At 29.7% G+C, this 14512-nt stretch overlaps 1 protein-coding gene and 1 long non-coding RNA gene across 6 annotated transcripts in view; one reads left to right on the plus strand and one right to left on the minus strand.

Moving 5' to 3' along the window:
* LOC121115278 (uncharacterized) overlaps positions 1-14512 on the minus strand; it is a 467901-nt gene that overhangs the window by 200175 nt on the left and 253214 nt on the right. The window lies entirely within an intron of this gene.
* LOC121120237 (uncharacterized) lies at positions 987-14459 on the plus strand. 4 transcript variants are annotated; one of them, XR_005864970.2, is made up of 5 exons: positions 987-1241; positions 3646-3745; positions 12237-12854; positions 12968-13576; positions 13679-14459. It is a non-coding gene; the product is annotated as an uncharacterized lncRNA (long non-coding RNA). The 4 variants fall into 4 exon arrangements; XR_005864974.2 differs by lacking the exon at positions 3646-3745 and having other exon boundaries at positions 995-1241; positions 12237-12506; positions 12596-12854; XR_005864976.2 differs by lacking the exon at positions 3646-3745 and having other exon boundaries at positions 996-1241; positions 12237-12506; positions 12609-12854.

The raw sequence follows: 14512 nt of genomic DNA on the forward strand, positions 1-14512 counted from the left end.
GTTTTGTGTTTTGGTGGAAAATATTAGAGCACTCTAAGACAGTTATAATTTTTTTAAGACCAAACTGATTTGATACTGGTATATTTCAGACCGTTTTCTCAGGAAAAATCGGACTTTATCAGTACAAGAATAAAAAAAAAACACTATAGAAAAGGATCATCAACTTCGGTTTAAAATTTTTAACTGCGGTTTGGACCAGATCAGTCTTGAAATAATCACCTAATAACAAACCAAAAAAGTTATATCACAGATGGAATCTAACCACTAATTATAATCCCAAAGACTAGAATCAATATAAGAAACACAGAACTTTATCAACATTTTTTGAATAATTAATGGCATATGGGATACAAAACCTATCATAAAAATATACTTTTAAACAAATGTTGAAGATATTTAATTATTACTCATTAGTATTTTTAGTTGTATTTAGACATGAAGGAATATATTGCTGTTTGTAAAAGACTATGTATTTTATCATGCCTATTTGACCTTCCAAGCAAATAAATTAATGCATGCGTCCAAGCATATGCTATAAATAAAACGATATCACAATTTTGAATACGAGTAAATACAACAGATACAAATTCTAAAAACTTCGATAAAAGATAATGCATTTAAACTTTTTCAATTAAATAATAATACTTATAAAATAAAAAATATTGTAATTCTCTGATGCTAAGTTTGTAGATTCATACTAATAACTTTTCCCTCTGCTACATTTCTTGGGTATTTGAATACACCCTACAAAAAAAAATATTTTTTTATTGCGTGTTGTACTTCTCATACAACGTACATTTCAAATTTATCATCATTATATTACATATATACTTTTTATTTAGCTTTTTATCGAATATTCTAGAAGCTATTTTCTATTATTTTGGCTCTTTTTGATCACGCATATGTGTAAAAGTAATAGAAAGCATTGCAATACAAGTAGAAATTCATATAATATGAAACAAGGGAATTTATAAAAATAAAAAAAAATAAACCTAAAAATAAACTCGTCACCCTTCCTCTATGAAGACCTCAAGGAAGAAAGCAGCTTTTCAGTTATGACGTTTAATACCAGAATCTATGAGCAGTTGTGAGATAAAAGAAATAAACACCAATCCCATACCGTATCTAGCAATGATATAAGCAATAATTTCATGCATTGGAGATCCTCCTGTCTACTCCTAGTCCAACATGGACTTCCACTTATACACTTCCAGAATAAAAGAATAATGATGACAGCTTAGGTAAGTAAAAAATAGTATACAAGATATTAATAAGAGAAAGACAATAATCGTCAAATTTTATATTTACTTTACATGGCAAAGTTTAATAAAAGCGAAAGGTGAAATAAAAAATATGTACACATAGGAGGTACTGACTTAAGCAAAAAACGCAAACTAAACCAATGGGACTGTTAGCTGGAGAAGATTAATAGTCGTAGTAATATATTCTTATTATACCACAGAGGAAGTTATTTTTTCCTATTGTGTGGCTTTCCAAGCACTTTTTTCATATCTTCGCAGAATTTCCATTATTCATTTAATTAAAAGGATAAAGTCATGGCAGTTGCACTGTTTGATACAGAGTATATTCATGTATACTCAGTAACCTTAGGGGACAAAAAATAGTGTTGCTAAGACCACTACTTTGTATAAAAATTGAAATACTTTACATGATCTTCGTTTCACTATTTGGTTTTTAGATTTGATAATAACTATCCATATGAATATTGCTTAAATTGTAGTGAATTTAATTTTTTTTAAATTGTTTTAAATGTAAGATATGAAAGCTCTTATTAATTATCCCTGCCTATACTGAAGATTCAAACATATTAGGAGACATGGAGCATCATTATAGTTCAAAATGATATCAGTACATATTTTGTATCTAAAAGTTACTATTTTTTTATGACATTACTTTAAGGCTGGTCTTTACACTTGTTCCTATTTATACAATATTTGCATTCTAATTAATGATTGAAGATGTTAATATTGTTTATATTGCTGTGATCGTAAATTTAAAAAAATAAGTATATGGTGGTAAGCTTATCAACTATTCTTTCTAATATTAGAAATTCTAAGGTATCAGCTAGGCACACTATAGCTTATAGTGATCTCTGTTTGTTGTTATATCGTTTCTCACTGTTACCATTCTCTTAAGCGTGGGTTTTACGCTCACATATATTTAAACAATAATCCTCCTATCTCTAGAAAGTATTATAAAATATCTGTATAAAATTATTAGTTTTTTTATTATTCACATGTTTGTATTTGTTACCGAATCTTTTTTTTTATTACTTAAATTAAGTTTCAGACTCTAGTTCCAGCCATATCAATTTATTACTCAAAAATACACAAAAAATATTAAACTCAAAGACATTGTAAACATGATAATCACATTTTCTGAGTATTAAGATGTGTGAAATACAAGAAAGGGCATCAAAACGTTGATTTTAAATAAACATAGTATAATTTTTTGTATTGAATTTTTTAAAAACTCACATTAGAATTTAAAGGAAAAATCATAAATGATTAAGTTATTTAATTAAAAATAGATTATTATGCATTAATTAATATTAGGTAAACGTTTTCTTTTTTCAATAACATGAACAAATATTGAATTTATGTGAGTAAATATTTGATTCTATTAGCTTACTCATCCGTTATAAGGCTAATCATAATTAAGGAGCAAGAAAACCACTTGAAATGTATAATATATTATCGTTTTAACAAAGATATGAAACAGATGATCGTTTATGATAGAATTTTATATGATTAAATATTTATATAGTTTATATAAAAATTTCCATTGCTTTCTAAATTATGTCATAGGTAAATTCTTTATGTGCCTTTTGATTTAATGTATTTTTTTTATGTTAACCTAGTTTTCTTCTGTTCCTTGCAAGTTTGATACTTGATATTGATTCTGAGTCCCTTGTTTTTGATATAATTCATAATTTGCATGATTCCAGGCAAAACATTATACAAATTTAAGGAATAGAATAAACCAATTGGGGGTGTTAGTTTGGTAGTAACTATACATCTCAAATTATCTAAGAAATATAATATTTAAAATTCAATCATTGAATATTCAGTCTACGTCAAATTAATAAACTAAGCAGTTAAACCTTTTTTCTTAAATTATTAAAAACTTTAGTTATTTTCTTATAAATAGTACTAAGCGTAAGATATCCCATCTCCTTATAATTCCTTAAATTGATCAATGATATGTTAATAATATCTAAAACTAATAATATGATATGTATATAAAAGATGAATCAGCTGTAAAGTGAAATGTCAAACCAATAAAATGTACCATAGTGATGGTTTGTCGACATCTAAATGACTGGATGACCAGCAAAAAAAGGATTTTATGTATAACAGATGAAGACATTATATATTTTTCTGAGTACTTTCATTATAAAATCACTATAAAATAATAACTGTTTATATTTCAAACCCCGTTATATTTTAAATTATTCCATATACATATCACCGGATCAAAAATAAAAAATCTATAAAGATATGCGTTTGAACATTATTTGTTGTTTTATTTTATCTCAAGATTAAAATCCAGTATTTTAGATAAAAAGTATTACACTTTTTTTAAAATGTTCCTATTATTTTTTTTTCTTAAATTTTTACTCAGAAAAAACCAAAAAACCAAGGATTTTTTACTTTTGGTTGAAGATACTCCAATGACTGATTTTCCGGGTTAAATGGCCTAATATACAATTTATATATATATGGTAAGTTTATATTGAAACAAATCAATTTCAATTATCAATTCTTGGAAATTTAATATTTTTAATTTGTTTTGATTAATTTCTATTTTTAACCTTATTTTATTACCCATTTTTTGTAAAAAAATAATATATTTTTTTCTATTCATCATAAAGATGTATCATATAGTAAATTCAATTATCTGGAACATCTTTTAAGGGGTAGCAATACTTAATTAACCCTCTGTTCTTTCACTTTAAATTCTACTGTGACGACTTCCCAGATTTTTTAGCATTCACAACATTAAAATTGACATTTTAGCAATAAATAACTTTTTTTGCTAATAGTTATGATTACATATGGTACTATCAGCATTATTGAATAAATTCAATAGTTTTTTAGCATTATATTTTTCATTAAGATGGAGAAAAGGATGTCAAATTTGAAGACTTTTATTTCTAAATAATTATCAAATAAGACATATTCTATATAAAATAAAACCTCTTAAAAAACCAGCATCTCACAACCTGTACGCGAGTGGTGTATTCTAGCATATTGGAAGGGTTTCTTGGTGCATAGAAATACGGTGGTGGTAGAGTTCAGAAGTTATTTTGGCCCAGCAATTCACCTGAACTAAATCAAAGTATATTAAGAGGGTTTCTTGATTCTCAGGGAAGCGACAGATGGAAAAATTTAACTTGCTTCGGGTCAAGCTCTTCCCCTGCACATACTGTGGGCTGGTATTATTATAACATTTTACAAGGTTGTCTTGTGCCAATAAATGCAGCGATGGTAGGTTTTAAACTTTACCGCCACCGTGTTTCTACGAATCAAGGAACCCTTTTTATATTCTACAATACACCCCAGCCCATAGGTTGTGCAAGTGAACTTCTATGCCCGAGGCAAGTTAAATTTATCCGTATGCCGCTTCCCTGAGAATCATGAAACCCTTTTAAGATCCAAAAATATACCCCGGCCCTCAGGTTGTGCAAGTAAAGTAATGGACCTCAAAGTAGTTTAAGTTTCATTGAAGACCTCAGGTTATACAGATAAAATACTAAAAAATCCTATTTAAAAGCCGCTATGGCCCCGAAGACTAAAAAATGGTCACCAGATCCGTTTTTGGAGCCATAAAAACCTACATTAAAAGTTTCAGGAAAATCCATTAATTGGTTCCGCCGTAATTGAGCGACAAGCATACACACACACAAACACACACAGACATTTACATTTGATATATGGATTATAAAAGTTGTTGATAACTTAGAAGCTAATCAAATACTCATAAGTACCATCGTTTAAAAGTGTAAATTATATGATAAGTTAAGAATGTTTATAGAAGATGGATCAAATATTTCAGCCTCTGGGTTGGACAACACAGTAAATTGGCATTATTAATATCACAGACAGTTAGTACAATTTATAAATTTCACTTGTAATTATTTATTATTAGCAAACTTTTGCTTGCTATTATTATTTCTATAATTATAAGACTAACAATAAGTATGGTATAGGCATTTTCTCATGCTTTAAATCGTTTTAATAGGCTTAGAAGAGCATACCTATTAGACTTGTGTGTGTACATATTTATGATAATTACTTTATACATACAATAATTTAAGAAGCAAATAAATACACAAATAATTGTGATGGATCAGATTTGACAAAGTATCAAGAATGAATGCACTCTTGTTTGCGTGTATTTCTTTCCTTTAGGAACTGGAGAGCAAGTGAGAATGAGTTCATCTCCAGAGGAACGCTGTTTGATCAAAAATGCTCTTGATCCCGAACGTGAGCGTCTTCGTCCATCACAGGAATCAAAGAGAGCAACAGAGTCACTCACACAGGAATTGCTCCTACCTTGACCATATCTTTTATTTTTGATGGATCTAGTTGTACTTGAGTTGGAGTTCAGACTGAGTGTATCTGGACCATATGTTGCAACCGGCACTGATAAAAGACAATTTTTGCTAGACTCTTCCATAGCTTTAGCTTCGAATTCAAACTGATGGAAGATTTCTTTTTTTTAGTTATATTAAACATGACGCATACCATCAGAAAAAAATAGAAAAAAAATACGCGAGTATAAAAAAGAGAGAACTCTTTGCTTTTCCCCTTTTCTTTTTTTGATAATGGAGCCCACTTCTACCCATGACTATATATATATATATATATACAAGTATTAAGGGAGAAGGTTGAGCCTTACTTTCTTTTTGTGTCGATGTATGACAGAGTATTCTTCATGTATTATTCTCATAAATCTCTTTGCAAATTAAAAATGCCCAAAAATAATTATTATATATTCATAAAGGAATGTGCTAATAACAAATTTATATAGCATAGACGACTGCCTGTTCTAAGGGCATTACAGAGTGGGAAATCTATCTATGTATAGAGATTTCCTCATAACCATCAATCAAAATATGTTCAATGAGAAACTTTTCACTAATCATTACTCACTTCAGCTGATTAAAATACATTCTATGAATTAGGATAATGCATTTATCAAAAAATAAATAATTACTGCATTAAATATTTGCAAATCTTCAAATAAAAAGAAATTAACATTTGCATCTGCTGGACATTTAAAAGTCCGCTTTTATTAAATGTTGTATATATATTATAAAACTAATAAAAATATATTTTGTAAAATGCTCAAATTAAAATTTTACATTGTGTTCATTACTTTATACACATTAAAAAACATTAATGTACCAAAAACTATTATAACTATAATAGAATGCAATTAGACTGTAGAAGTATGAATAGGGTGGCCTTGGTTTTATTCTAGAGGCAAGATTCTATACTTTTTAAGAAATACAATCAGTTGAATTATCATGCATTGGAGAAGTGAGGAAGGTGCGTATGCCGTCAAAAATAAATATAGCCACAAAATGGTTCGACAGACTTTTTTCTATAATCAAACTTATTTTGATTAAAATGTACAAAAAACAATTTTTTTCAATTATTTCATAATTTGAACTTTACAAAAAATGAGCACGAACAACTCTATCTAATTCATGTTAAAACAATTTTAAATTGTCGTAATTTGTTCCAATTGGATTTATTTTGGAAAAATCAACATATTTGAGAATTTTATGGAATTGTCAAAAACTATACAGCTAATCAATTTATGATTAACTTATATGAACCAAAGATATGTTGCATAAGTAATTTGTCATCTTTTTGTAAAAAAAACATTTTTATGAAAAGTCAATTAAGTAAAAAAAAATGTAAGGGTATTAAAATACCAAAGGTCGGTTTACTCGTCTATGTACAATGTAAACCTTCCTCTACCTGAATTTTAACTTTAAATATGTTCAATAATTATGAAAATGAAATTTAAAAAAACCTTTTTGATAAATAAAATTGTTTTATTAGCTTTGGAAAAAGTAGATTATATTGTCTGAATTAGTGTAATAAAGGGATATTTCAAATTGTTTTGAAAAATTTAAATATCCAAGTTTAGTGATACTCTAGAAATAATAATGTGCCTTTAGACAAAATATTTTAATCGGTTCTAGAACATTAGCCGAATGACATTTTGCCGTAAGAGAATTGGCCAAACATAAATTTTGCAAAGGACAATTTGCCTCATGTACATTTTGCCGAAGGATAATTTCCCAAATGGGCATTTTGCCAAAGGTCTATTTGGACAATTGGTCGAAAAATAATACAAAACTTATTGTTATATACGATTTCCTTTTTTAAATCAATTTAAAATGATAGTACGATAAATAGGTATTTTTGATATGTATGTCATATAGGTAAATTAATTAGTGTTATTTTGCATAACAATAATTTTATATTAATTTTATTCATTAATATCACTTTATAAACACAATATGGTTCGAATATACAGCCTACACGTTTCTAAGTACCATGGGCCCCTTCCAATATGCTATAATTCATGTCCACAAGGTTAAATTTTTCCTCCTTGACTTCCCTAAAAATCACAAAACTCTTCAAATGGCAGTTTAAACTCAACGTTTGCCACATTTCCTACCCCAAAGTAGGATAAATTTTTCTATTGCTGATTCCTTGAATATCAAGGAAGCCTTCTTGTATACAGAAAACAAGCCGGCCATCGGTTAGTGCCCAATCCATTTCTTAAAATCGGATATGTATAATGTATTCTTCATTATCCCAATTTTTCATAAATAAAATAAGTAGACTTATTTTATTTAAAAGTATATAAATATGTTTGGTTTGATGCTTAGAGAATCTGCCACGATAGAATTTATCCTACCTTAGTGACCAGCTGTTCACCTGCACAACCTGTGGTTCGGGTGTGTTATAGCATGTTGTAAAAGTGTCATAAATGTTTAGAAACGCGGTGACGGTGGAGTTTCAACTGATGTACAACTTGTAGACTGGGGATATGAAATGGAGTATTTCATTGCAAGTTTCTTCATCATTCAACAATTTTATTGTCCAAATACGATATAAATTGCAATGAAATTGCACATGATAATGTCTTGCAATGAAATTACATAAAATCATATTGCTTACAATGAAGTTGATTCAAGATGTTATTACCCACAACAATTTTGTTTCACAATAATAATATACACGACAATTTAACCACGCAACGATTTTGTCTACGACCTTTTTACAATAATCATTTTATTGTGACCCCCTGCTGTGTTGTGGTTACATAATGTTCATTAAGGTATATAAAATATTGTTTAATAAAAAAACTACACAGTAATGTACCTATATTACATATATAGTATATGAACAATATCTGTTTGTCATAATATCATTTGAAATTGAATTAAAATATGCAATCGTATACATCAGTAAATTTAATATCATGTTTCGGCTAAACGTCCCAAATGGTCCTTTGGTTAAATATCCGTTTGGCAAATTGTTCTTCTGTAAATTTTCATTGGCCAAATGTAATTCGGCAAAGAGTTTGTTCACGATTTAAATCTACTTAGTAATTGGATGTATATGATTATGTCATCATCTTCTAAAATGTAGGTAAATGTAAAAACTGAGGTGAATTATAATTCAACAACACTTGATACGCTTCATCGAAATGTCTTCAGTGACATATTCTGAAATAATTTATTATTTTTAGCCAGAGGGGTATCGATCACAATAATGTTAATATACTATTACAACCAAAATTATGTTCGCCTGTTTATCGAAAAATATAAATAATACCCCTGAAACTAAATGGAAGGATAATCCTTAATAAAAATGTTAAGCGTTACTTAGCACATTATGTAACTGTAGGTGAACCCATAGTTGCGGTGAATATTCGTGTATTTTTAATTTAGGTGGTTGCGGCAAGTTATGAAACGTTCAAAATGAACATTTCAAAGACAATCTTAGGTGCTTGGGACTGGGCCTTTGACAATTTTTATAACATCCATCAAATTCATCGATACATTTTGAACATTGAGGAAGATAGTAAATTTTTGAAGAAAGGAACTAGTTGTTAGCCTAAATAAAATTTTGCTCTTACAATTCCATATTATTTATTTATTGACTTTGGTGGCCTTTTTCATATATATTTATTTATATGCTCACGGTATATGAAAGTTGAAGGATTTGTTTTCGTTTAATTTTATGGATTTTTATTCAGTTAATATTTTACGCATATTTTTTTGCTAAAATACCATTTTTTTTAAATATATATTTATGTTTGTAAGACAAGATTTGGTGAAGAAATTTGAAACTACGTACTTTAATAATATTTCTTCTATTTAAATTCGGAACTGTTCATTTACCTCTCGCGACACTTACTTAGCTTCTGAGTTATTGACAAATTCTGGAACTATGTTAGTACTATGATTATAAATAAAACTTTTATGTGTTCTTATTATTTATTTACTCAAAACAATAAAATGTAAAAAAAGATGAAAGGAGAGCAAGATTTGTATTATTCAGTATATATACTCGTATATATATTTTTTTGTAAGTCATAATAGGAAAATTATTTAAAAAGGTTTTTTTTTCCTTCCACTATCCAAAGTTTATTAATTTATCTCATAGAGATTATCGAATAGATGATAAAATAGAACACAAATAAAAAAACAACACATAAATAAATAAAAAAAACACACAAATACTAAATACATGCACACTGACACATATATATAATACACACACAAACCTGATACTATACAAACAATATAAAAATAGCCCTTGGAAAAATAAATGATACCAGGGCATAATAGTTGATGTTCATAAAATTAAGATTGTCTGTTGTTTATATTATTCAAACTCGCTAAGAACTACCTTAACTTTTTTTTGGAGAAGGATAAATATTCTTGTATCGTGCCATGGAGATCATACTTGGAGTCAAATAGTTACTTTAGAGACCCACAAAGCGTTTTGCTGGTCTCTCAAAACTGTATAGGAGTTTGTGTGAGGAGGAACTCCTTCCAATCCTCTTCCCTATCTCGTTCCCGACGGCTCTCATGATTTTATTAATCAAATTGCAGTCTCTAAATACGTGTGGACTGTTTTTATTTTGTTGCATTCTGCACAAAATAGAACGTGAGTCTTTAAAGTGTTTCTCTGTAAACAGAAAACCTCCAAAAATATTCTATATTTTAGATACATCCTCTTTCTTGAATTAGAAATATTATACGGATCTCTTCAGGTTGCTCTTGATTTGAAGGAAATTTTTCTGCATTTTCACTAGTTGTTGAGTTTCTCAAGTTTCAAGGATGTCACTTATCGTATGTAATCATAGTCTACGTACCCGTCTTTTGAGGGATTTTAATTTTGACGAGCTCACACACAAAAAGTGAGACTTCATATCCTACTGTAAGCTAATAGGTTTTTCTGGCCTCTTCAGGAATACTTTGCATTTATCTACATGGCAAATATACAACATCTTCTTCCTCTTCATTTCCATTGGCAATGCGCATAATCATTCTCCACGAAAGTTCACTGGATGATGCTCTCTTTTGCCAGTATATATTGTTTGATAATGATTTATTAATTTAGAAATAAAATATCATCTTTATAAATATTTTAGAAAGTAAATTCACAAGTTAAAAATATAATAAAAAAAAGGTATTTTATTTGCTTACTAAGGTATGTAAATAGAGATGATAATAGGTTCGATTTTTTTTAGCCCACCATTTTTTTTAAGTTGGCAAACTGAAAAATGAATTTTCTTTTTCTAAGATATTTTCCATTGAACTTCCTTTTATATTGCATACAACATATATAAAAAGTCGTTTGACAATTGTGTCTCCTCATAAAATAATCCTAATTATTTTTTTCGGAGTTATAAGTGAAATTCCTTGTTGGACTCAGAATTGATGTAGAGAGTGATTCATTCATGTCAATGCCATTTTTATTTTCATCTCTTCCTCCCCCTTGTTACAGCTGGTTGTAACTTATGTAATGAAACGTCATGAGCCAACCTTCGTACCACTAAAACATTCTTGAAAATGTTTGGACTACCATATTAATTTTCGGTTTCTTTTTATGCCATGCTCAAAATTATCCCTATTAGTATCACTTCTTATAATAGTGTCACATGAAACAATTAATGAAAAAATAGAAAATAAAGCTTTTGGCCACTAAAATGTTAATTTTAATGTTGTGGTGGCTAATCACCGCAGAAAAAACACTTGCATTAGGATTTGAAGTAAAATAAAGACGGAATTAATGTACTTTCCATCCCAAAATTTATATTTTGCTACACAGTTTATTAGTACTTTATATATTTGGAATAATTAAATTATAGACATTAAAAAAATATTTTTCATCTGGAAAAAAATATCAAAACTTCTAAGCTCATAAAACTATCTCATAAAAATCATTGTCAAATCAAATTTAAACAATCTCCAAACATCATAAAAAAATAAAAACATTTTTTACCAATTTTTAAAATAGTACATTTTAACTAAAAATTAATATAATTTCCATTTCGTTTGTATTATTTTAAGTCGTAAATTTACTTTGTGGGAAAAAATATATATTTAGAAAAAAATATTTTACTATGATCGTAAAATTTGAAACTACGTTTGAATTAATCAAAACACAACAGTTATTTAAATCATCAAAAAAAACAAGCTCTTTATAAAGTAAAAATGTAGATAGTTGGACGATTACAGTGGGACTCTCTGATTTTATTCTTTTGAGCATGCATAGGTACATTGTAAGCAATTCTATGTACACACAAATGCCACACTAGGTCTGAGTTATTTATTTTAGTTTTTTGAAACAAAAGGAATGTTCGTTATCTTCCTTTTATCTATTACGTTGTATTCCTCTAACTATTTTTAAATTTGATATCAAATTTTATTGTATTTGATACACTAGTTAGTCTTTTTTAGGTTTGAAACAGTTTTTGTGAATTTATAGAACAAGGTAATATTTTATTCATTAATCTATTTACCTAAATCTTAGTGTTGATTGAAAAAAGTGTCATTGAAGGGGTGTAGTTCGATTATTATATGTATAGCTAACTAAAATTTCGAGTCTGAACAGAAAAAATCTACTGCTTACATTTACAGTGTAATATATATTTTATTAATTTAGCATGGTATAAAATATAAAAACAAAGGAAAGTAGACAACGTAGATTTGTGCAATCAATTGCATAGAAGACAATGGGACTAACATTATCTTTTTGCAAACGTTCAAACGTCCGTATTTACTCATAAACAGTCCTACCTGAGGTACAAAGTCGCCTTTGGAGTGTATTATATCAAATACTCCTGTAAGCAGGACCGTGCACCCGCAAATATGAATTCAAATACTCATGCAACATGGTTCCATTGAAGAAAAAAATAACAATGCAACATGTTTGGTAAGATAATAAGTAATAACTAATAACTATTAGTTACATTGTGGACTCCATGTTTATTGTGTTTTGTGATTCCAATCATGCCCACTAAGTGTTGTGCTCTAGGGGGTAGAACGGCTATGGCAAAAAGCTACAACAGTCTGGTGTTAAGATCCATCTGTGGCCAAACAAAGAGAGAACCCCCGGACTTGATACCGCCTGGCTGAGATCCATTCCAAGAGAAACAGATCTGAAGAAGACAGATTAGGCATCATCCCAAAGTACCAAGCTGTGAACCCTGCATTTCAACGATTCTGATTTAATCTCTGAGTCTAAAAGAAGTCAGACCCTTGGCAAAGCTCTAAAAAAGAGGTAAGACAGCTGCTCACTTTTGATGCGTTCTGTACGGATTACCGTTTTTGCGATTAATAATTTGTAAAAAATGTTGGGAAGATAGTAAGCTTATAACTATCCTTCTTTTACAGGTACCTCCAAGCAGATGTAGTACCATCCTCATGGCCAAACTGCCCCAACTACCTCTCATCTCCTAAAGCGTCATCAATGCCAACTCAAGGTGCGACCACGTCACGTAGGGCTCAACAGTTCAACCAACTACAACAGCATACTGTGTTTTACGAATCATCAGTTGGAGTGCTTAAGTATTACTTCAAAGAAGACAACAGACTGGAGTTTAAAGACATCTCCGAATTTTCAGAGTTTGTCAGAACAATGCAGAATATCCTAAACGTCAAGACACCTGGAGTTGGCTACGAAAAGGGAAATGAGCTTCGGGAACCAATCTCTGAGAAGAAATTTTCTCATCCAGTGGCAAAACAGTAAAGCACCTGGCCTCACAGCAGAAACCTTCCTAGCAGCACACAAACAGACGTGCCTTGCCGTAGCAGATCTGGCAGAGTATCTTCTCCTAGAAGCAGACTTCTCCTATTTACTCCTCGGCATGTTCCAGTCTGATCCCATCGAAAGAAGGTTCGGCTGGTACAGACAACTAAGTGGAGGTGTCCACTACATAAGCGTGAGATAGATCCTGGAAGCAGAGAGAAAGATTTGTATTCTGAGTCTTTTCAAATTCTCAGGTAAATAAGATATTTGTTAATAGTAAGCTTCTTTATTTAGGCATTTTATTATTTTACAGTATAATAATATCATTACAATATTTTACTTTTTTAAATTTTCAGGTATGATTACTTCATAAATTAAAGCTCTGCTGATGAAGACCTGGTAAAGCTGAGCCCATTTTGACTAGCTGGCAACCAGATGACCTCCAGGAACTAGTTTCCAAAGGAGAGAGTAATGCTTTCTACTTTGTAGCCAGGTATATTATTGTTGTTTTTTGGAGAAGAAGATCAGCTTTACATCATGGCAAGTGTTAATGGTCATCAGAGACACACTTCCGGACTCAATAACCTTCGATAGCCTAAGCAATCAGCATGTAGACCTGAAAGAGTTCCTCAAAATAATGAGCAGAGGGGAGTGGTCCACTCCCCTCTGACTTTCTCTACCTCTCCTGTCTTTATGCTCACTCCATGTTCTTTTACATCACAGCAACTCCTGAAGAGAAAGACAGTCTACCTGGCACCCCAAATCCTAGAGCTTAATTTGTTGCCACATTTATTGACAGGATACAGGGCAGTTTAAACTCTGACATTATCGCCATTGTGGGATTAAAGTGCGAGGAAGTCAGCTTTTCTTCAAAGAATTTCATTCGCTTTGTATAATGTCATGGGTAAAAATTTATGTGCTAAACTGAATAATAACATCCGATTTTTAATACAAAAGAAAATGACCGCTAAGAATTCAGAAGCTAATAGAAAAAAAGCTAAATTTCAAACAAAATCTTCTCACTTGTAGGCTTGGACCAACTTTGTACTTTTTTGATATTGCCTTTTCTTTTTTATATGTTTTTAATATTTATTTTGATTAAAGTACTAATAAAATACCACTTCTATTAGAGATATATATCCTCATTTTTATTATTTAGATGATTTCCTGTAACAAACTACTTTTAAAAA

This window comes from Lepeophtheirus salmonis, chromosome 1, assembly GCF_016086655.4.
Source record: "Lepeophtheirus salmonis chromosome 1, UVic_Lsal_1.4, whole genome shotgun sequence".
Lineage (NCBI taxonomy): Eukaryota > Metazoa > Arthropoda > Copepoda > Siphonostomatoida > Caligidae > Lepeophtheirus > Lepeophtheirus salmonis.